This window comes from Meleagris gallopavo, chromosome 16, assembly GCF_905368555.1.
Source record: "Meleagris gallopavo chromosome 16, MGAL_WU_HG_1.1, whole genome shotgun sequence".
Taxonomy (NCBI): domain Eukaryota; kingdom Metazoa; phylum Chordata; class Aves; order Galliformes; family Phasianidae; genus Meleagris; species Meleagris gallopavo.
Window position 1 is genome coordinate 1,556,861 of NC_139419.1, and position 24,004 is coordinate 1,580,864.

The 24,004-nt window shown below is 44.4% G+C and overlaps 2 long non-coding RNA genes across 17 annotated transcripts in view; one reads left to right on the forward strand and one right to left on the reverse strand.

Annotated features, from left to right (window-relative positions):
• Window positions 1–7,999, forward strand: part of LOC109370191 (uncharacterized) — a 206,398-nt gene extending 198,399 nt beyond the window's left edge. For 13 of the 16 annotated variants that reach the window (XR_014886888.1, XR_014886892.1, XR_002120088.2 and 10 more), the window contains 2 exons: window positions 1,523–5,643; window positions 7,691–7,999. This is a non-coding gene — a long non-coding RNA (uncharacterized LOC109370191). The remainder of the gene's footprint in view (window positions 1–1,522; window positions 5,644–7,690) is intronic. The other 3 variants (XR_014886880.1, XR_014886882.1, XR_014886881.1) reach the window with 3 other exon arrangements.
• LOC116217231 (uncharacterized) lies at window positions 1,560–22,478 on the reverse strand. Its single transcript, XR_014886897.1, has 4 exons — window positions 22,175–22,478; window positions 13,187–13,462; window positions 4,271–4,396; window positions 1,560–1,693 (listed from the first exon to the last, which is right to left on the reverse strand). It is a non-coding gene; the product is annotated as an uncharacterized LOC116217231 (long non-coding RNA).
• Between the last annotated feature and the right edge of the window lie 1,526 nt (window positions 22,479–24,004).

Below are 24,004 nucleotides of genomic sequence, written 5' to 3' on the forward strand. Positions count from 1 at the left end.
TATTCTCTCATTAAAAGAGAAGCCAAAAAGGCCAATCTGCACATTTCATAAAACTGACTAGTGCATTCTAAATTCAAATATTTTGATATTTAAGCTCAGATTTAATCTCAGCACTGTGAAAAGCCTGTTTGCCTACCTGTTACACTCAGAAGCACTTCTGCAGATGAAAACTGAGCCTTTCCATCCTGCAACCTCCCACAGACATATGCACGCACATTATGTCCCATGTTTAATTGCCTTTCAAAACTGTCTTGGCACAAACTTGTCGCTGGTTTATCTCTGCTCAGGATAAATGCATATCTAATCTTATTACTGGATGCACGCAGAGCGGGCAATCTCATTAATAGCCACCCTTAAGGGATTTCTATCCAGGGATCAATTTCATAATTGGAACACAGCTACATCATATATAAATATACTCTTTTGATGGCACAGCCATTTGCCTGCTGGTCTCGTGCTGTTCAGTCTTGCACATCTCATGAAGAATTAAAAAAGAAAAAAAAGAAAAAAAATAGAGAATCCAGAAAGTATTTTTAAACCAGAGATCCTTCTTGGAAGCTTGTTAGGTTTTCAGATCACACCACAGGCTTACAAGCTTGATTTGTCAGGTTCACGATTGTTACTGGATATGTAAGTTCTATCATTTTTAGCCTGCATAGTCACTAAGAATAGTTTTTCCCCAGCACTGCATTGAATTCGGTATGCTCTTTGTTGTAGCATATAGAATTCCATAATGGGAAAAACCCTAACTTGTTAGCTACATATCATTTTCAGAGCCAGCAGGAGCTGTAGAGCTTTTAAGAATTAAATTACGTTCATTTATTCACTGACTGCAAAATATCCTACCAAGAGCCTAATAGCTTAAAGGCTTCCTAATCAACTTTACTTCATCATTAAATAATTATGCTTCACATCTCTGAAATACACTTTTGTCACATCTCATAGAAGGGATAGTTAGTGAATATGAGTCATTACTGAGGCTGAGTGAACCATTCATAATTAAACCTGAGCCATGCAAAGCTGCTGGTCTAAGGTTGTGTGAACCTTTCACTGAGTCTGGGCTAAGTTTCCAACAAACTTCAATCCAATTACATCCAAACCACAACAAAACAATATATATTTGCTCACTATACAGAAACAAGCTACAGGAAGCTTCACTTCCTTTAGTGGGTTTGTTTTCTCGTGGCGATTATTACAGCTCAAATCAAATGGGGTTGATTCACCCTCTCCCTCATGCAGTGGCATGCAGTGAGGATGGGCACCACTGGTGCTCTTGGAATATATACATGAGAAAATAGTGAGAAACAGGGCCAGTGTCTCACCTGGATCTACCTGTGTGTGGCTGCGAGGTGTGTAATGCACACAAGGCTTTTTCAGAAGGAGAACACTGAGCACTGCTAGACAGCTAGTCAGATGGAGAGAAATCACTGTCATATCTCAAAAGGAGAATAGCGCTATTAGTGAAAAAGATGATGAAATAAAGAAGTGCCAGAAATGTTCACTTACTGTGTTTGCTTACCAGCAGATCACAGGTAACTCCGAATTGGATATCCTCATCCCTAAGGCTGTCGGCCACACCACGTCCTGTCCCTGCTGGCTGCACAGCAACGATGGCGACACGTCTGCATGGGTGCAGAGATGGAAGCCCAATGTGTGTCATCTCCTCTGAGGCTGCTCGAGTTGCTCTTCAGAGCTTCAAGGGGAAAGAAAGAGCGGAGAAATAATAAGGCTTTGTGTGAGTGGTAAGACTCCAGTTTGTACTGTGAGGCTGTTCACCACTGGATCTACTTCCTAACAGATGGGGCAGAGATGCAGGCAGGGTGGAGGGGCCACAAGAGAAGTTTCTTTGGAGCTTGCCATTCTTTTTGCTTCATTTATATTTCATTAACCATGAAATTATGCTTATAATTGTATTAGACAACTGTGTGAGATATTAGATCATAAGCCCAGACTGAATTAAAGCTATTTTTAATTAGTTATTGATTTATTCTGTTTTGTCATTTCTAATGAAATTACGCCCCTGAATTCAAAGCACTGATGCAGGTGTGTTATCTTAATTCATAAAACTAGCACTCTGCTTAGCTCCTAACCAACCAAGAGAATGGAAGTTGGTGTTCTTTAATACAGTTGTGGTATCAGCCACTGATGTGCAACTGCACAAGGGGTGTGAAGGCAAGAGACACCACAGCCCAGAACAGACAAGAGAAGGGAGCCCTGGGCTACAGGCACACTGCTGGGAGGAACCAGGGCCGAGCAAAAAAAAAAAAAAGGAACAAAAAGGGAAAGCAGGAAAGAATATGCAGCTGTAGGAGGTGTGAGATGCTGTGCTTCTGCTGGGAAGGAGCAGAAGCCCATTGCCTTGGGGATGCCACGCTGCAGCACCACAAGCAGCAGCTACTGCACACTGCTGGCATCCAGCTCAGCCCCAGCAGCTGCAAGGACAGGGAGCAACGCCGCAGCTCAGACTGTCTGTGCTTTGTCTGTGCACAGAAATCAGAGCTAGGAGGTTTGGGGCTCTTAGTGGATCTTTTTTTGTTATCTCAGATCCATCAGGACCTCAGCTCCCTGTTATACTTTTCTACTCCAGCCTGTGATGTTAATACATGCACAAGGATTCACTTGGACTTCAAAAGGACATCTTCCCCTGGTGTAAGAGCCGCAGGATATTTCTCGAGATGTTGCAGACATTGATGGCTTTCATTTAGAAAGAAAAGAGGCTGTAGTCTGTAAGGCATTGTTGAGGCACATGAGCAGCTCACCTTCAAAATACAACAGGCTTCTTGCTGGCATTTATCTCACAGTCTGACACACCAACCAAAAAATATTTGGAAACGTTCCTTTTTCACATCTGAGCTCCCCAAATGCCCAACAATGACTCTTATCCCTTTTTTTTTTTTTTTGGCTTCTCCTTTCCTACTTCCTTTTCCCCCCGTGTGCAGCCGCCCACATGGTTTCACTCACTGGAACAGCCCAACAGCCCATGGTGAAATCAGACAAACACTTTGACTTTGCCCCCGGCCCCAGTGGTAGCCGTACCTCTGAAGCTGCCATTCACCTCTAATTACACGTCTGCTGAAATCATGCAGAGAAGGAACAGTGTAAGTCATTAGCCCTCCTAAATGAATGTGCAGCTGAGTAGCTAACAAAGGGATTAACACTTGACAGCAGAAGCGTTGCACACTGAAGGGGAGGGTCATCGGGTGAGTGCTTATTACACAGAAATAATTGCCATCCAATGCTGAGAGAAACCGATGGCTGCAGGCTGTGTTTACTGCAAAGAAATGCTTTTTTTTCTCCTCTCTTTTCTTATCCCTTCTGCTTAAACCTTCCTTTGCACAAAGCAGGGCTGAGGCCCGTTGCTGGGCAGGGCATGGTGGGGAGCACATGAACAGGTAACGTGATAGGAGCTGAAGCACAAGCAAGTTCAATAAGAATTCTCCTGCTAGACAGAAAGCTTTCATCCCTATGAAAAAACCTTGTATTTTTTTCCAAGTATTAAGAATGCTGCTTCTCTTGTTCCTGTTACCATAGCATGGCATCTGGCTTTATGCAATGTTTAAAAAGATATAATAACAAGATTATAAAGACACAGTGAAAATATTTGTCTTTATCTGCTTCTACAGGTTTAGGGGACTGTGGTCATCCCTGTCACCATGGGGCTGTTCATAGAATCACTCAGGTTGGAAAAGACCTTAAAGATCATCGAGTCCAACCACAGTCTGACCGTACTACCCTACCTCTAACAACCCTCTGCTAAACCATGTCCCACAGCACCACATCCACACCGTTGTTAAACACATCCAGGGACGGTGACTGAACCACCTCCATGGGGAGCCCATTCCAGTGCTTAACAACCCTTTCTGTAAAGCAGTTTTTCCCTGATATCCAACCTAAACCTACTCTGGTGCAACTTGGGGCCATTTCCCCTGGCCCTGTCACCTGTCACCAGTGAAATGGATTACTGAATTGTGTGTTTGCTGGAAACACACTGCACGCATTAACATAATGCCGTATGGAAGATCCTGTTTAGCAGAAAGCATGATCTTACGGTTAGGAAAGATTTGGGGTAAGGCTTCCTGCTGGAATAAATACTTATCACTGCAGCTGCTACGTTTGAAACGGGTGAGATATGTTCCCTCATCTTCAGGCAGACAAGGACAAAGCAACGAGTAAAACGATGTAGGAGAATTCAGTACACATTTGACATTGAACAGAAAGGGTCTCCATGGTGGACTTCTGAGCAGGGATGTGTTTTGCTTTCGTGCCCTACCTGGTGCTGGTTGCAGCGCAGAAGGTGTGTCCCGATGCAGGGCTGGATTACATCCCACACAGGATCCCCAGGTGAGCAAAGTTTGGGTCTGGCATTTTTTTCCTTCTTTCTTTCTTCAAATATTACCTACAATACAAGGCAGGAAAAACCCTTTTAACTTTTCTTAGGAAAAATGCTGCAATTTCAGAGCAAGTTAGTTCAATCATAAAACTTTAACTGGACTACGTATAGATGTACTTTGACATCTTCAGCCCAACTGAAAGGCAGTGGATTTTAGTACAGGCATTTTAAGCTATCAAATGATAGCTGAGATGTAAATACCACAGAGATACATGAAAAGCACAGCAGCACTGGGGTGGTATGGCACAATGTGAAAAGGGTGTTTACATCCAAACATGACACGCACAGCTGAGCATGAATTCACATTAGCTCAGCTTGCGCTTCAAACATCTATTTATTAGCTCTGGGTGGAAACAACTATTTTTCAGTAGCAGAGTTCAAGTATCACAAAGGGATTTTAATGACTTCTATAAACCTTAGCACAGCTATTATTCTTAAAGCCTTACATCGGAGCAGAGGTGATGCTTAGGCTTTTCTGATTTCCACCTCTTTTCTGGCATTCTTTCTTTCTGTGTCTTCAGTGACGTGCCAGTTCTCCCATGACATGCCCCGCAGAGATTTGCAATGAGTGAAGCTGAAAACAAGAACCCACATTCTTCCTCCTGCCGCGTCACTATTTCACCACTGTGCTGCAGCCCAGTGAGCCCATGCACGACTGCAGCATCCTGGGCACACGTGGCCACGGGCCGAGAGCTCCTTCCACCCAGCACAGGAGGGACTCGTGCATGCCAGAGCTGCTCATGGGCAGAGGCTGGAGGGAAGGCCGCAGAAGAGGTGAATGTAGGAATAGGAAATTAACACGTGAGGTGATGCACATCCCATGGAGCGTTCTGCACTCACCGTGGGCACTGCTTCCTCTTGTCTGATTAAGTGACATCCGGGTAGCGTATCTGCCTGATTACTTAGTTCTCTGCATCACCCTGAGCACTGTAATCTCTCTAATTGGTGCAAAGAACTTTTTCCCAATAAGGTTAGAATGAAGCAGCTTTTCTGTCTATGCCCCTTCATGGTTGATTTTGCTATCAGCTTCAGAAATCACGCAGAAGGAGTCTGACTTTGTTCCATTCATTCAAGAATTACTATGTTTGCAGCCATAGAAACAGTATTTAGGTCTGGATACAAAGGAAATATAATGCCCCGATTAATTTTCTGCATCACTGCAACGGAGCTTCTGTCAAATGGGGAAGGCAGACATTGCTGATGCTGAAGAGCCATCCCAGAACCAAGCCTGCAGCACTGTTTTGGAACAAAAGGTAAGAAGAGATGGTTGATGAGATGAAAATGCTGATTATAAGATGTTTTTGGATGAGATAAGCAAACTGGCTTGTAATCTCAAATTCTTAAGTCTTCTTGCTGTGTTTTCAGACTATCCTGAGCCTGTTGTTATGTCTGAAAACAGCCCTACGTTTATTTTTATGCTTCGGGCAACATTAGTTCAGATGAAAACACTCTTCCTTGCCCTGATTTGTTAAAGCCCTCAGGTTTATTTCCTCATGATAAGAGGGCGGTCCCAGCCTTCTCAAAAGTGTGTGTTTTCTTTAATACAAACACTCCTGAGCTATTTGGCTCAACGTGGTGTCTAGATGTGAGCTGGCAGAGGTGCCCACGTCCTTCTGAGCTGTACCAACACATCCATCCCATGGCTGGAAGAGCACTGGGTCAGGACTGGGTTCCCAGCAGACAGTCTTGGAAAGAGCAATAAGGCAAGCCTGCCAGAGATAAATAGCTGATGTCTTAAAGCAAGGATACTACTGATAATATTGATATTTCTCAACAGCTTGTATTTGCAGTGTTCGAATTGCTTGTACTCTGGCTGCTTGAAATTCCTCTGGTGGTTTTTATCACAGGATGTCTAAATTGTTTAGCAAGATTCATTAACACCATGACAGCCCCACTGCTGGCTGAGAGCTTCCAATGGCCACTTCACAGAGCAGCCATCCTGAAACGAGCTGAGTCAGTGAGAAAAGGACAGGAAGGGCTGAGGCAACCCTAACTCCAGGAGAGCAGCAGGCATTAGAAAGAAGGAAAACATTTTTCATTTCTATAAGGAATAAGGAAGTGGAGAATGCGTAGAGCTTCAAAATGGTGAGGTAGTAGAGTCCTAACTCTCAAAACGTGTGCAGAGAAGGTACTTCTGAAATACTGTCCTGGTCACCAAAGGGGGGAGGAAAGTGCCTGGCTCCACACGAAGTAAAGGTTTAAATTAGAGACTGGAAAAGCTTCCTAATGAAGAATACTTAATCAGTGAACCTGGCTGCTAAGGGAAGCTGTAAAATGTAAGTTCTAAAGGACCAATTAGACTAACACCTGTCTGAAAGGAGCACAGCAGGATTCTGCCTCCTTGCAGCAAAAATGGACTTAAAGCCACTATCATACTGCAGTGCTACTGCAGCCCCCAAACCCCACTCACATTCAAAAATCTCATTTTTGCTAGGAAAATATATCCCCACACTGTAAGGAGGTCCTCCAAGCTCAGCTGCTTCCAGCGTGCCTCACTTGTATAGCAATAGTCTGTCTGGAAAAATAACAATCCTAAATCTACATCTTGTCAGATCAAAGCCCTCTTATAAGCAAGTCATGAGGATTCAAATTAGCTTCGTTCTTCTGAGTAGAGCATCCCTCCCAAGGGATAAAGGACTTGTGAGCTGGTACTGCATCTGAGCTCACTTAGGGAAGCCTCAGTCTTCCAAGCTTTTTTATTTAGCGGAGGGGTTTGAGGAAGAAGATCCTTGAGGAGAGGGACGGGTTATTTCCCTGCAGCTCTCAGTGAGATACGCAAAGGTTTTCCCTAAAGTTCCCTAACCTGACTGATTTGCTTTCCTGGTGCATTGCATGAGCAGCGTGGACATGCAGTTCACAGTTCTGGGTTTCCATCCAGAAGCCAGGATCCTTCATGCCACACTCAGCGCTGCTTCCCAGGCCTCCAAATCCTTGACTGCATTCTTAGTCAAGAGTTACAAGAATGATAACAGGCACTGTAAGTCAGCAGCACCCCTTCGATAAGATAAAGCAGCTGTGTTGGCTCTGGAGGAGCTTAACTTTAGGCTTTGAGTATGATGAATTATTGTTTAAGGAGATGCATTCGTAATTCTGTTCCTCCCAAGCAGGTGGTTGATATTTTGAGATCCCTGCTGTATCAGCACTGTGTATATTTGGCATAGGAACTGCATGAATATTACAAATTCTATATTTAATTGAGTCTCATAATGAAACCCTGTAAATCATAGTCAGCCCATCAAACTAAACAGGAAATTGATATGTTGAGGTGTTAAATAATGTTGTTTCTTTCCGCCCTTACAGGTTAGACAAAACTTGATCGCTTCCCCATGAAGGCAAAAATGATGGCAGCCAGACATAAGTTGATGTAGTTCTCTATCTGAAAGTAACATGAAAATCCTCATTCCTAACAAAAATATTGAGTAATGCAATAAAGCACCTTTACCTACAACAGCTTCCTTGAGTCAGGTCTCAAACAGAGCACGGTGCCAACTTCTTGTTCAGGCTGCATCCTAAGCTTCCCTACTTGTTTTTCACCTTCCTTAAAATATTTCTGATTCTCTTGTACAAGCATTTTGGCAGAAAAATAAATAAAAATAAATCACAATAACATTTGCTATGCAGTAGTTGGTGAAATTCCTCCATTTACATTTATGAAAGTCAGGTGAGTGCTGGGTGGTGAGAACTATCACTGCTTCAACTTACTGGGCTGCAAAAATCCTGAATTGTTCTGCTTTTTCTGAATGAAAACTAGTGCAGGACTATACCCATACAGCTTGTCTCTGAGGTTATGGCAGAGGAACTAAATCCCAGGAAACAGAATCATAAAACAGCTTCAGTTAGAAGGGACCTTAAGGATCATCTAGTTCCAAGTAAGAGACAGTTCAAACAAGTGTGAGTCTGACCTAGTGAATAAGGATAAAATCTACTGTAACACACTGGGAAGCACAGCAATGACAGCAGGGCAGCAAGGTCCTAGGCTGCAGCAAGTGAAGGTTTGCTTAAATGCCACAGCTGTGGCACAGAAATAAAGGAAAGAAGCTGCTTACCTTCAGAAAGCCTCAGGTACACAGGGATCTCCAATGAGATGCTCTTGCCTCCGCTGTCAACCCTTAAATGAGGGCTGGGAAGGGGTAGATCTTGGATCCACCCTTCCATCACTCAGTGCATTGCACTGCATGCACCTGAGCTCCCCTGGGCTGGCCCTGCCTTCGCACCGGGTGCTCCATCACTGCTTCGGTGGGTTTATAGAATGTTTATGTGACTAACATTGCCTTCATTAGTAGCATATTATTCTGAGGTTTTGGTACAATGAGGTACTATTTGCACCTTTATCTATGGTGATTCTATGACATCAAGTCAAACAAGCAATAAGAGAGACTTGCACTCGATGAATAGAGCTCATTATTTTGCTGCATCTGGCTAATTGAATACAGAGAGCAGAGCATCCATTGGCACCTGACCTGCTTAGGTGCCTTTTGCCTGCAGAGTTCTCTTTGTGGATGAGGACAAGGAGCTGTGCATTACACTGCAATTTCTTAACAGGCTGTTTCAAGCGCTCTCTAGATTTATTTCCTCTGCTCCTCCAAACCCTATTCACACTGCTTCTTTTTACTGCTCTTACAGTGGAATTCATCACAGGCTATTTTATCTGGGTGAGAGCTGAGGATGCACACAGGTCTGAGTCCACGCAGCACAAGTACAAATCGCAGGGCTGCTGTCCAAGGCTGTGACCTTGCTTATCAGAAAGAAAAATGCCAGGGGAGTGACTTCGATAAGCCAAGGTGACCCCAAAGCGTTGCACCCCAGGCAACTGCAAGTCTCAGTATGCAATAGGCAAGATGCACACTTGCTTGTCACAGGTCAGGGAAAAGTCCTGCTGGAGACGATTTGCAGATATGTGTTGAAAAGCCTCTTTGCTACAAGAGACCAGGCCAAATATGGCAAGGATGGTTCCTGTGATAACGTTTTAACATGGCATCTTTGTTGTGCAGTATAATAGTGATGCTATAGGAAAGTAACTCAGGCTAGCAGCTCCTGTGTTGAGTGTAAGGGAAACAACAGAGGGAAGGGTAATCTTCACCTGCTGAGGAAAGTGCTTGTCACTGCCCCTGAAAAAGCAATTATGGAAGATCAAAAGTAAGCTGGTGAGAGCATGAGCAGGACAAACGATTTCCACTGTGCTGGGGGAAATGGGAACTGGGAAGCACAGTCAAAGCAAACGTGGTTTTCCTAAGGAACATACCTACTTTACTTGGTTTTCTTGCCTATCAGAAATGATCCAAGGCAAAAATTGAGCAACAGTTCACAAAGAGGACAAGAGAGGTTCTGTACGTACCGAGGGGCTCACTGCAAGTATGAATACTTGGAGAATTCAATGATTGTGAATAGCATCCCTTGAAGATGCGGGACTTCACGATGATGGGATAAGACCTCACGTGTATGCTTAAATGTAATTTTCACTTATTACACAGAGAAAAATCATACTGCCCACCAGAAAAGAGCCTAAGTTTTTCTGTAGTAGAAATCAAGAAGTAACTTTGCTGAAGGCACTGGTATTAGCTAATGAAGTTTGAATACATTTACACATACTAAACAATACCTGCATACACTCTCCTACTGAATTTTGGGGGCTGTTTTTACAGCAAATTACTGTTCTGCCCAGGTAAGTCTGTGAGCATCTAGGTTTCCACTAACTAACACTGCATGTCTATTAGACTATCCAAAAGTTACAACACTGCAATATTCCCGTATTACCATGCACTGAAGATATGTCCCTGAGAAATTATTCAATAGAAAGATGTAGGAGCCCTATTTGCTCAGTAACAGCAAATCTGTCTGAAGCACAGCAGTTTCAGCGACAATTCAGCTCTTGGAGCAGAATCCATTTAACTTTGGATTTGGAAAGGCCAGTGCTGGAACCAGGGAGCAGATTTGTGTGTCACTGGATTATAATGGGGAGGCTATTTTGCAAATAACCTGTCCTCTGAAATTGCTGACTGCAAGATGCTTTAGGAATATTGACATTTTGCCACAAGTACAGAAACCTCAGAGTCAACTCCCATCATCAGACAACTTAACAACACATTTCACTTACATAAATGAAACAATTCCCTGTCCTCATAACAATTAGGAGAACATCTTTCAGCGATTATGCTACCCTGCAGCAAGGAGAAGGGTATTGATCCAGGCCTACCTTTCATTTACAAATTATGTTTGTATTATGACTCATATTAAGGGCTTTTTCTAGGGAGAAAACAGGGGATTATAAAATACTATTAAATATTGAGCAGATGGCTTCATCTCAAAGAAAAATCATCCTTTGATAAAAAGTAAAATGTTCAGAATGACTTGAGAGCAAGGACACTCAGCACAGCGTTTGTGCTGTTTTGGAGCAAGGCGCCTGAGAAAGGAGCTGTCACCTAGGAACTCAATGGAGGGGCAGTAAGATAAACAAATAACATCACAGGAGGTCACTCCTACACCAAAGAGTTCTGTGTGCTTGTGCATGGGGAACTGAATTGAGAGAGGCTGAGATTTTTTGCCCCATAAATCACAGAGCTTTTGGTTGCACTGGGAACTGAATCAAGATTTTCAGAGTCTCTACTCAGCTCCTCCATCTATTCTTCAAAGGTTAGGACCAAAGGGGATCTGTAACGATGGCAGACTCTCCATAGAATTACTTTGATAACTGTTTCAGCGCTGTGAAGGACTTACTCCCCACTTTGCCTCTTTGAAGCTAAGAGAAATGCAGTATGCCCATGGACACTGTCATCTCCACCTTCCCAGCCCTGCTCCTTCCTGCAGACACAGTGCTGTTGATACAGGAAGGAAAGAACTGGCTATAAGCAGAGATAATGCTGCCACAAGTGAATGAAAGGAAGGAGGGAAAAAAACAAGTTTCTCTACTGGAAACACTGCTGACAAATTCTGTTAATATTTCAACAGGTGACCCCATGCCAATGTTTTTCTGAAGTACTGCAAAGTGCATGCCACGGCTCAGCCAGTGGAACAGCCACCAGAACAACGAGTGCTGCCTTCCTCCCCCCTCAGGGTGGTTTGTTTCCACATCCCTAACGTTTCAGTATTTTTATATTTGATTTCTGTGGGATGAATCTCATCGCCTTCTCATCTACGCGACTGTCAGTGGGCTTCTTAGCATTCTGGAGATATTCCAGCCTATCGTCATTCCCTATGTCACTGAACTTTACAATCACAAGTTCATTTTTTGCAGTTTCTGAGGTTTAGAGAGGTCTTTCACTTCCTGAAACTCAATGATAAAATCCATTCCAAAGGCCAAAGCCATTCCTTGCGTTCTAAATACGAACGTGGAAAAAAAAAACAAACAACAGAAAAAAACCAGCTAATTAGTTCTAAGTTAAAATTCAAAAGGAATATCCATTATTTCTGGATTACACATACGCACCACTTCCTTTACAGTTTGTGATGCAAGATCAACCACTGTTCCCAAGCACTGCTGAGAATACCAACAAAGCTGTCACGAGACGATATCTTGATCCAACATGATGACCTTTAAGTTGAGCTGTAGAAGCAACCCAGATAAGAATCATTTTCAAAATACACACACAAGGCACTACAGTGAAAGGAAAAATGATTATTCCCACATTCTTAATTGTTTTAAAAGGTTGATACGTTTAAAGTAGGTATTATATTAAAACAATGGGATTTCATGTCATGCAGACTATTATTTATCTTTGAACTTTCTGTTTTTCCACTTAAGAAGCTATGCTGATTTCTTTATGCATGCTTCTCATTTTTCTTCACATATCGTATGGTCAGGACAAAAATGCTCACAGCAGGAATTGATTACTAGCCAGTCACTTCAAGCCATGTGCTCTTCCTTCCTTGTAATTATTGAGTAACTTTCTGTCCTTTTTCTGTTTAAAAGGTTTCTACCAGCAGACAACAGCTGGGGTCGTTCTTATTGCTCCTGACTAATCTTGCTTTGTTCTAACTATCAGAATGCACAAAGCAGCCCTCTGCTACCTCGGTGCTTCTGTGTACAGAAGCTCTTGGGCAAGGGAAAAGGCAAAAGCAAAAACATCTACTAGCACCAATTACATTTGCTTCTCTTTAGATTTTGATCCTGGTTTTACAATTAGACTCAAGCGGACTAAGAGAGTTGGAGCCAGGGTCAAATTTTGTCATGTTTTTATGTAATGCTTTACAAAATGAATTCCTAATCCTCGATTCTGACTGAGTGGATCATCTGCCCTAAATATAACAAATATTAAAATTCAGGTTTTGCTGATGTCAAACAGAAATGAGAGACTGGGAGGATGAGCCCAGTTGAGTGACCTTTCCACATAATCCCAACTTGGATCTATAGATTAAATATATTCTCTTCAAACAAATCCATAACCATGAAAACCAAAATCAGCCCCAGTTCTTGACTGAAATCCTATGCTTATCCCTTTCCTTTTTTTTCCCTGAAGGTTTTTCTTCCATTTTTCCTCCTTCTGTGCCCCGTGGCATACCCTGAGCTCCAGCTTTGACAAGTGGAGCTCACCAATGTGATTGCAAGTTGGAGAAAGACATGTTGTTTTTCTGAAAAAATATCTAAGAAAAGGATAGAGAAATCCAAATTTCTGCATCCCAGCACAGCCAGAGCATTGCTGTGTTACTCTGCTGCAGTTCCACATAAACGCCCACAGGGTTTGTTTGCAATGCTTTCCTGGTAGAAGAGATTTGAAGTTTCTAGCCCCAAGTTGTGAGTAGTTTCTGTAACCCTTTGAATGTAGGATAGCTGGCAGCTTTGAACTTAAAGTTTAATCTTACCTGAAAGGGCGAACTTCCCACTTTGGGCTGCCGTCTTTCTCTCTCGACTACTTGTCTAGACCACTGATGTGACTTGATATTCACATTAGTTTGCATTGCACAAATGGAGAACACAGCATAATCTGCTGCTGGATGTACTTGAGGCATTGCATAACCTGGCTGAAGCGAGGCCAGATGTTTTCTGAAGATTTATATCCTTGATGCTTTGATTTGACATCGGTGACAGAGTAATCCAGAAAAGTGCTTGCACTGCAATCTCTCTCCATTGCCAAGGATCTATAGAAAAGAAAGGAAGTAAAAAATGTAAACTAGGACTGCAGCTACACTGCTGCTTCCCTCAGAACTGCAATAATGAGGTCATGCTGCGCCATGAATGAAAGCTGTAAACCACTTTCCATGGAACAGTAGGTTATCAGGTTACGTCCAATAAGTGCTAATGCACAGCAATTTTTTACTGTCCCAAATCTAAAGTGTTATGACAGCAGAATCACAACTGGGATTCAGAAGAACAGAAGAAAAAACCCCAAACATTCCCTCACTGACAAGGAAAGGTAAGAAAACAAACAGTGCAGAAGCACAGGATGCTCTGACTGCAAAAATAGTTATTCTTGTCAGCTTCTTTTGACTCAGTTGTTTGCCCTCATCTCCACGTTGGGTGTTTAGAAGCAGTGCCCACTGACACTAATATCAGCACTGAGCCTCGTTTTGAGGATATCACATTGCAGTCACTGATTAATGCCTCTGTTCCATTAAATGCTTTCATTCTTTCAATGGGAAAAGTACGATAGGGTCTATCACAGAGGTATCCTGGGCTGACATTTTATCCTCCTTCTGTCATGAGCTCAGAGGCAACAGCCGAGAATAGAGAAATGAGCCATAAAAAAGGTGAGCAAAAGATAGCATTTGGATCACTGGATGTCAGAAATGCCATTCAGGACCAGAATATTGTCTTCACTCAGCAATGACATCATTTTGTCACTGTCTTCAATATTGTTTTACTTGGCCCATCAGAGCTGGCTGGACACAGCACTGCTCATCCAACCCCTGTCAGTCACATTCTAAAAATAACATTGAGCTATCATCAAGTTATTGGAATTCATGACTGTTTTATATGCTGCCCACCCTGCCTGTTTAACCCCCACATCGTGTCCTAGGTGACACCAGAGATTGCAGGTAAGACATACTGAACCCCAGGGACCGGATAACTCTGGATGATAACCATCATACACGTATACAAAGGAACAGTGGAAAGGAAGAATTAACGAGTACCTGCCACCATGGCTTGGTTTTCTACTATTTGCATTGTTTTTACTGTACCAGTTTCTGCACTCTCCTGCCCTTTACCAAACCCTGTTGTTGTGGTTTGCAAAAAAACGTGTCTGACTTTTTCACTCCCACCCCTCTGGATTCCAGCTGGGATCAAACACTGAGTACAGCAATCGCACACATACAAAAACTTGCCTGCTTTTGAGAAGTAACACTGTAGATATTTTTCACTAAGTATTTTCTGTATTATAGCTTAATATAACAACCTCTAGCGAGAGATAAGATACATAGTGCAGAGCCCCTGGTGTTGAGCATAAACCCAGCACTGGCTTGCAATGCACTAATGAGCGGATGGGAGCCTACCAAGGGGTAGCAGCCTTGGGGAGAAAAGGAGGATGCTGAGAGCAGCTGGAAGGGACAAGCTCCTTCATGAAGCATGTAGCTGCCATGGGGAGGAGGGCCTCGTGGAGGGCTATCTGCATCACTCTGAGAGCGTTCCCTTGAGGTTTTGGTTGCATGAAGTCTAATGGACACCGGCGTGCCCCGCTCCCTTCTATTCCAGCTTCCTGAGGATGGAACCAACCCCCAGCAGCTCCTGCTGGTTTGCATCTCACCTGAATCCCACTGAGGTGTGTCACAAACCCCAGAGCTCTCAGGCACCTGCAGAGGAGGCACTTTCTATAGTCAGCCAACAGCAGATAGCCTAGATGATCTTGCCAGGAGCAAAACTCTGGCTAATTCTCCCATCTCGCTCCCTAAGATATCAAAACAAAGTGCCAGTGCAGCAGCTCACAGAAGAATAACAACACAGAGAAATTTCTAAGGTGCTGGGAAAAAGACTCTTGATTCACTTAAACAGCTTCTCAATTCCTGAAGGAGATACAGCATGCAATTCTGTCTTGGCAAATTTACTCTCTTTCTTCCCCCTGTGCCCTTGGTGAGCTATATAAGGCAGCAGCAGGTTTGTCTGAAAGGCACAGAGGATTTGTATCCCAATTTTCCTTCCACATACATTTGTAAGATAGTCTTTGAACACACACTGTCAAAATGTATATATTTTTTTCAATTCTCTTGTCTTTCTTTCTTCATTATTGTCTCTGCAACAGCTGCTGGTGCTACTGCCAGATGCCACCAAAGTCTACAGACCATCAAAACCAGGCCAGCCCTAACCCTAGGCTCAGAAGAGGGATGATGTCTCAGCAGCCATAGGACACAGAGGGAATGAGAGAGACAGATCTTGCCAGAAGTTGAAACTTTAACAAAATAATCACTCAACTAGCAGACATACACACTTTTTTTTTTTTTTTTTTTTTCCAATTGTGTTCTTTGGTGGAAATTCATTTTCTCAAGCAACTGTTGGACTTTGCACACAACTTGCAGAATATGTCTAAACTGTACAGACAATACAAAAGGTGGGGCTTTCTAAGTTCTCTAAAGTCAGAAAAGAGGCTGTAAGAGTCTTTCTCCTTACTAGTGGCCAAAAAAAATGTATGTTTTTGACACAGCCTCCAGCCTATGAGATAGACATTTCCACATTGGAATCTTCTCACCCACCTGTCTAGGTTAAAGCAGGCTGCTTGAATTTCCTGTAATATCCAAAAGGATGCACACCAACATGATATCCCTTCTTAATTGATCAGATCAGTGGATCTGTATCCTTTGGTATGAACTCAGAGCAAGGCTCAACTGCCTCTGTAACTACACAACCTAACTGTTACTCTACCCCATTAGAATTGGCCTGGTTACACAGCCATGTGTCAAAGCTACATGATTTTCCAGCAGCTGATTTGAAGTCATGTCTCATTTGCACTCTGACGTGTCTGGAAACATCCACAGGTCGTGATGGAGCTGCCCCTTTGGATCATAGAATTGCTCAGGTTGGAAAAGACCTTACAGATCATCAAGTCCAACCTCAACCTGACCATCCTACCCTAACTCTAATAACCTCCTCACTAAGCCCCATCTTGGAGCCTGAAGGATGGCAGAGGATTGTTTTCCCAGGTATTGCCTATTCACTGAGAGCTAAAGATGAGAGTGTCTGCTCAGCCATCTGGGATAGGTAACAGCAAGCAGCCAAAGCCAGAGCTTGAATGGAACCTGGCCAAAGTAATCCAAGCCAGCAGGGTCACTGGAACCCAACACGAGCTGTCTCTGGGGACTGCTCTACTGCACATATATTTGGATCTCAAAAAAGACAAGAAGGCTCTGGAGGGGCATAGATCAGACCAGCTGAGCAATACTGGGAACTTGAGCACTGCTGCAAAGCCAAAGCTTTTTTGTCTTATCATTAAAGCAAAACAGAGCAAAATGACAGAGAAACTCTGATCCAAATCAATATTTGAAAGAAACTGTCAACAGAGAACTTAATATATATGCCAAGCTTCCCCTTACGAGCAGACTGATTTTGTACAGATGTTTCTGAGTGGGAGATGCATCCATAAAAACACGCCGTCCCTGGATTTCACAGCAGCGTAGGATCTCCTTACTGAATTAGCTTCCAGGCACAGCTCAATTCTCTCCTCTTCCCCCGTGGCCAGTTCTGAGCAGCTTCCCCTGCTTTGTCTCCATAGGGGTTAATTCCTCTCCGTTATGCAGACGCTGGGATTGCCCTGAGACTTTCCACAGTAGAAAGTGGAAATAAAAAGTAGCTCCTTCCGTGATTTGTGGAAAATGCAAAATACAATAGCAATAAAAATAGTAATGAGCTCATTACAATTCAAATGTCTCATTACTACTGCAAATGCCAATCATGTACGTGGCCAGGCTCCTGATGGTGCAGGCAGTCCTTTAAACACTGTCCTTCTTTGCTCCAGGGATACAAGTCAGATATAAAAGCATTTAATCCTTCCTATTCCTGGGCTGCTCTCCTTCCCTTGGTTCCCAAAATAGTGTGGTACAGAACGTAATGCCTGGAAATGGGTAGCATACAGGGCCAGATGCTCACTAGAGCAGTCCTTCCCCTTCAAACTTACATTACAGCAAGAAAACAGAGAACTCCTTTTATTGGCAAGAAATGGTGTGAGCACACATGGGAAGATGCACTTGGAAATATTTTAAGTGGGAGAAAAAGAAGTTTTCATCAACATATTACTAATGGATACAGGGCATTTGCAGATGAATGGCATAAACTGGGATAATAATGCAGCTTCAGAAGTTTTAGGCCAAGGAGTTGGAGCTCAGCACTCACAGTACATTCCTGCTCATTGAGAATACCTGTCTCCTCAGAACATCACACTGGGGAATGAGGGCATCCGCCTGCAGCTGGAGCACGGCATCCTCTCCTCCCTCCAGCCAGGTGGTGAGCTTTCCTCACTTCCAGTGGCTCGGGCAGAAAGAGATGAAAGCACACTGCTGGGGGTCATCCTGGGTGTGAGGGCAGCCTGAGGATGGGATGCAAAACCAAGAGCTGGCATGGGAAGGGAAGGCATGGTGCTGGCAGCCCAGCTGCCTCCTGCAAGGAAAGTTTGGCCACCAGCGCTGGGTTCTCCACTCAGCATCACCCAGGCACAGTGTGCCCGAGCCCTGCTCGAGAAAACGCCCCTTTCACTCCCTATTAAAGGTCCATATGTATACACCACATGAGAGCTACAGCTGAGCTCCTCATGTCAATGCATTTATCTGTCACAAGAGAAGATGGTTATCTTCATTTTATAGATCTGGATTATACTTCTGAGATCAGAAAAGGTCCCAAGAGAAGTTTGGCGCCTTCCTCCTGGCAGCAATCAAACTAAGGCTTAATCTTTGCTGCTGACTCAGACACATAGCTCTTAGCCTGCACAGGGCTTCTCGAGGATCGCTCCTTTTCTCAAGGTGCCTAAGGGATCAGACTCTACAGGACCTGGATTTTAAGGGACCTCTGCAGCACTACAGTCCGTCTGTACACACACATCCCTGCGCTGTCTCCACAGTGGTACGGCAGCCCGCAGTAGAGCAGGGGCTGAAACTTCTGTTCCCCTCAGGCCTGGCTGTAATTGCCAAGCAGTCCCCCTGCGTACAAAGTTCTTTTCTCATTTGTAATCTAGGCTACCGGGACTGTGCAACTCCATCAAGATCTGCAAGGTAATAATGAGCAACACTCTTCAAAAATGTACTTAAGGCTGAAAGTGTTTAAAGATGCTCCAGCCTGCAATTACCTATTACTCACTGGTGCTCTAAACGGTTCATTTTTCACATCATTCCAGGAAGTTGTAACTTCTTAAAGCAATGTTTCTGGTAATTATGGGAGAGCAGTGACAGCAGGCGCAGAGCATTATCTAAGGCTGCAGCAGAGGCAGAAATGCCACCTTCTGCAGATGAGACAGTGAGTGCAGGAGCACGGCAAAGCCATGCAGCCCCAGTCTGACTGCTTGGCCTGGCAGTGCTGGGGCCGTTGGCCACCCAGTGGGACACTGTGTCTGAGCCTGGCAGTGGGATGGCTGCAGGCAGGGCTGGGAGCATGGCAATCTGCAGGATGCAGCCAGCTCTGCCTGCTGCAGTTGGCCTGGGAAGAAGGGAAGGCTTTGGGGGATGCTTTTTTAGGCTGTCTAGTTTTAATTTTGAAATGTAGTCAAAATTGCTAAGGCAGCTGAAACCTCAACAATCTGTCTGCAGCACTGCTGAGAGCTGCTTTACTTACTGCATTCATGCTTTGGTCTGACAAATATATCACAGTGCTTAAAGGAAGAAAAAAAAACCCACAAACAAACAAAAAAGAGCCGTAGGCCCTTGGGACATCCCCTCTGAATCAGGCAATGCAATTGCAGGACCAAGCACTGCAGTTGTCCTGCTGCCTCCTCGTGTAACCCAGGGCAGGGAATGATCCCTACCAACGGCTCATTGGTCGGCATCACATGAAAACCAAAACTCCTGTGGATGTGAGCTCCCCGGGCTGTGAGCTGCCTTGCTTTGGAAACACACCTGGGATACACAGAAAGCAGGAGTTCTGCATCGGCTGCAAGGAAGCGACTGATGGCACAGTCACATTTGGACTGGAGGAGCCATCCAGAAAGAATGTCTGGTTCCTAACACCAACTCGGCTCAGCATGCAGGTTTGGAGCTGCTGGTATCGCATCTGTTGGCTGAGAAGTCAAAGGCAGCAGCATGTGAGTTGATCTTCATTTTCCCCTAGGTAGCTTAGAAACATATCCTATCCAGGTTGTATTTTTCCACTCCAAGCATGTCTGCGATGCCTCATTTCCCTGTGCTGCCCTGGCTGAAGTGATGGGACCACATCACCCTGTACTCTCCCAGCCTTGGCTGGGCTCTCCCAACCTCACCATGCACACACACCAGGTGCTTGTGCTGCTCCACGTGCCACAGATGCATCCTGGGTGCAAATCGTTTCCACACACCAGAAACCAGCAGGACTTCAAAGCCCAAATTGTAACTCATAGGAACATCAAAGGGCAAGTCCCAGTTTCCTGACATTTTCCTCATCTTTCTATCCGGGGTCTCATCACAGCTGACTTTCCTATGAGCAAAATAAGCGCAGCCCAGGCAGTCCAACTTCCTCGGCACCCAATTGGGCTGAAGCAGAAGAATTGTGCAACATCTTCTAAGGATTGATATTCTGGGGTGGAGAAACATCACCTCTAGGAATTCAGCTTTATGGGATACTCTAATCCAGAAGAGATAAAAGCACTTACTAATTACTGCTGGGTTTTGTTTCTTTGAAGAACTGGGTTAAATCTCTTTTGAAAGTAGAAGGCTGTTTGTGCTCGTCAGATGAATAATTTAATTTGTTTAGGAATTCTTTCTCTTTCAGGGTTTTGTTCAACGCGTATCTGTGCTCTTACTCCTTTCCTTTCCTCTCTTTTCTCCGCAAAGATAGGAACTTTTGCTTTACTCTACATTTCTTCTCATTATTTAGCAATGAACATCCTCGAGTTGATGCATCTCTGGGTGGAGAAGGCGAGCATTTCTTTCTTTTTCCTCTTGAAAATTCATTTCCTTATTATGAAAATAAAGTGTTCCTTTTTCTTCCCGATTTAATAATCCTAAGATATTAATTCGGAGACGCGTGTTTACTGACTGAAACACGTCTTCATGCTACACTGGAGAGAAAACTCTCAACATGTACTTTGGGGAGAAGAAATCATTGGAATCACTATACTACCATTTATCCGCTAACCACTGCTATGCAACACTGCAGAAGCAAAGAAAATTGGCCTGAAGGGGAACTTGGGAGGTTGTTCAATTCATATTACTTCCTCAGGTCAGGATCATCAGCCTACATCTTTCCTAACAGATGTTTTTCTAACCTGCTCTTAACAACCCCAGTGATGCTACGTGCACAGCCCTCCGTTGCAATTTCTATGAATATTTCACTGTTCTCATTGTTAGAAAGTATTCTTAAATGTTTAACCTGAATTTCCAGAGAGGCAATTTGAGCCTGTGACTTCTCATCCTATCCACATATATTTGAACTTGCAAGTCCCTCCAGCTGAGGGAAATGGTCCAGACAAACTCCCAGGAGCTCTCAGCACTTGTGCTGCTCTGCAAATATAGCCCAATTTTTGAGAATCCCACCCACTGAGAGCTACTCCCAACATTCCAACAGAGATCAGAGTTGTCAGCCCATGCCTGACAATTATTGAGGCTTTGCTGTGTCAGTGGAAAAAAACGCCTCATCCATCACACACAAAGTCACACTGCACTTAATTGCTCAGCTCCCTTCTCTCTCACCCACTGCTTGGCAGGACAGTGTTCTCCATCTCCGCTCAGGTTCTGCACTGAGATGTTTGAATGTTAACTGAGTACTTCTCCTGCACTGAGAACACAGCTTTGGATGGGGTGTTATAAATTAACTCTTTGTTCTGCAGTATATGACCTGGAGTTTGCTATACAAATGAAGAAAAGCACTGATTGTCTGTCTTGTTTCTTATCTGTAGGATGGGAAAACATACACCGCTATGGAGAATTCTGGCAGTTGCTGGGGCTGCTTAGCTCCCTCTTTCTGGCCCTCTGGAACAGCAGCAGTGGCTTTCCAGACATCTGCTAAGCAGGGCAGAAAACAGCTGAGGCACAGCTATTTTGCTGCTCCCAGAAGTTGCAGCAATTTTCTCGCCCCTAGCCCCGGCTCTATCTGGTTATTAATTTCTGTTTTCAGCATTGTTATTACTGCTACTATTCTAAACAACAATGGGACAAATTCCTTCTCAGAAACAGATTATTTTTTTAAAAACAAATGTTACTACATCCTGCGAGAGCCAGAAGGGAAATGCTCTCATTGTATGAGTGGATAGAATTCCTTCATGCTAGATGGTGGGCTACTAGGAATGACACTCAAAATAAATTGGGAGTCTGGATCAGACAATGCAGGGAGCCATTGGCTTGGGCATCTGGACATGTTGGCTTCTCTATTCCTGGAGCAGTAGTTGCCTCAAAGGCACAAGCCCTAAGAACACGGGGGTCCCACGTTTCGACTGCCCAAACTGGCAGGAAAGCAGGGAGATCTATCAGACCACAAACGGGCAAGGAATGGAAAACATTTTTTGACTGATGCCAAATGATTGTGCAGCTGGCCTCAGGAAAATTAAATGCTGAACAACAAAACACCATCATTTGGGGCCAATCAAAGAGGTCTTGCTCAGCACCAAGACGAAACAGTTTTGATTTGTTTGATCCTCTTAAACAAAAAAGAAAAAAAAAATAGCACCGACAGATTTAAAAATGGGGTATTTGGAAGGAAAAAAGAAGAGAGAGAGAGATGAGAATATTGCAGTTCGCATTTTGCAAGCTTACCTCAAGACATTTTCAAAAAGCTGTTCAGTTCATCTCAGTGTGCCCCATGCCTGGGGCCACAGCACTTCATCCCAGCCAAGGGAGCAAGAGAGCCTGTGCCAGGGGAGGTCCTGTTGATTGAAGAGAGAACATGATAAGGAATGGTGCAGCCACATCAGCACGCCTTCATGTATGACTCCACCAACTCTTGGTCTTTTTTGGCAGCCCTACAATCCTTCAATTACTTGGGTAAGGTCTCAGATTCCCAAGACTGAGGTCTTGCTGTGCTCAACATCAGAGAAGTATCAAAAGAAGTCCCAGCCCTAAAGAGCTCACATTTTGCTTTCATTGCCTGTTGAAAGGAGCCAAAGAGCTTTGGCCTGGAAACCCCAAGACATCTCCAATATGACGTCCAACTTCTGCCTTTCTGCAAGACATGACTGCAGTGGATGCTGTCAGTCTGAGGAGCCGGACAGACCTTGTCTGGTGGAAGGACCACTTGTTGCCTCTCTTCCAAGAGAAATGTCAATACAGGCTCTTTAAAATGAAGCCCTCTGAGTCACATTCCATCAACGTATCCTATAAGCACAACCTCACCTCAGTAGTACAAGGAGCTGTACACCACACAAAGAACTCTGAACTGCCCAGCCAAGAGAAAGCATACAGCCAATAAATGGTAATGTCCACAGAAATTATTTACAAATGATCAGACTTGTTTTGCTCCTTGCCAAAGTACCACACGGCACTACCTTAGTTCATCCTCCAGCAATGCACCACACAAGGCAGGACTGGTGACAAAATAACCCCAACGCACCAGTAAAACCTCTCTCACTTCAGGTGCCATCTCACCTCACAGCCCCTCGGCTGTCTCTGGAAGGTGCCAGTGCCCGGTTCTGCCCTGCCAGCACTTCCCCAGGCAGCCGAGCCCTGCAGGCAGAACACAGTCACTTGGTAAAGGATAATTTAGAAACTTGTTCCTTTCTGCAAACACCTCAGACCGTGGGGCAAGCAGTGGGGGGCACTGGGCACTCTTAGGTGCCTATTATCTCCCCCACAGAGGCAGAGACGTGCCCTGCTGGGGCCTCTTCCACCCACTCACTGCATCACCCCCGAGAGAGCTGACTTCCCAGCTTTCTTGAAACCAAAGTGTTTAGCAATCTCTTGTAAATACTGAAATAAATCTAATTATTCACATGATTGAGGAAAAGAAAGCCCCTGCTGTTTCCCAAAAAGCAGGCAAAACAACCCATTGCAACAATGCAAGAGAAAAACATGTTTGCCATCCCAACCCCATATGGAGTTTGTTAGAAAGCCCCTCAGCCCCCTTCGGCCTGTTGCCAGCCCCACACCTATGTTCAGAAAGGCACAACGCAGCAGAAAACCAAAGAACCAGACCAGTGAACTCTCCAAATCCGAACACTGCTTGGGCAGAGCAAGCTGTCCATCAGCTGCTCGGGACAGCAGTGCAGGTGGGACGGGGTCATGGCAGATGGGCTGCTCCCCCCTCACACCGCCCTGCAGCTCAGAGCTGACAGCAGGAGCAGTGCAGTGAGTGGCACTGCTTGGTGGCACCCCAGCAGCTCAGTAAGCAATGGGGAGTAAAAGTTCCTTTGGCTGACAACCTCAAACATGAACTGCAGGCTTGCAGGTCCCTCATATATGCAGTAGAGGACACAGAGCAGAGCACAATGACGTTGCTTTAAACTACTCTGTGTTATCAGATCTTCCCCAACATGCACGGGGAAGATGGATGTCTGGCTCCTGGTCATTCCTCCCTCTTTGTGTCTCCTGCCTCAGTTCTGCTCTCTGTATCTCACTTTCTCTTTTCTTGCCCTGGGGGTTCCCTGTCCC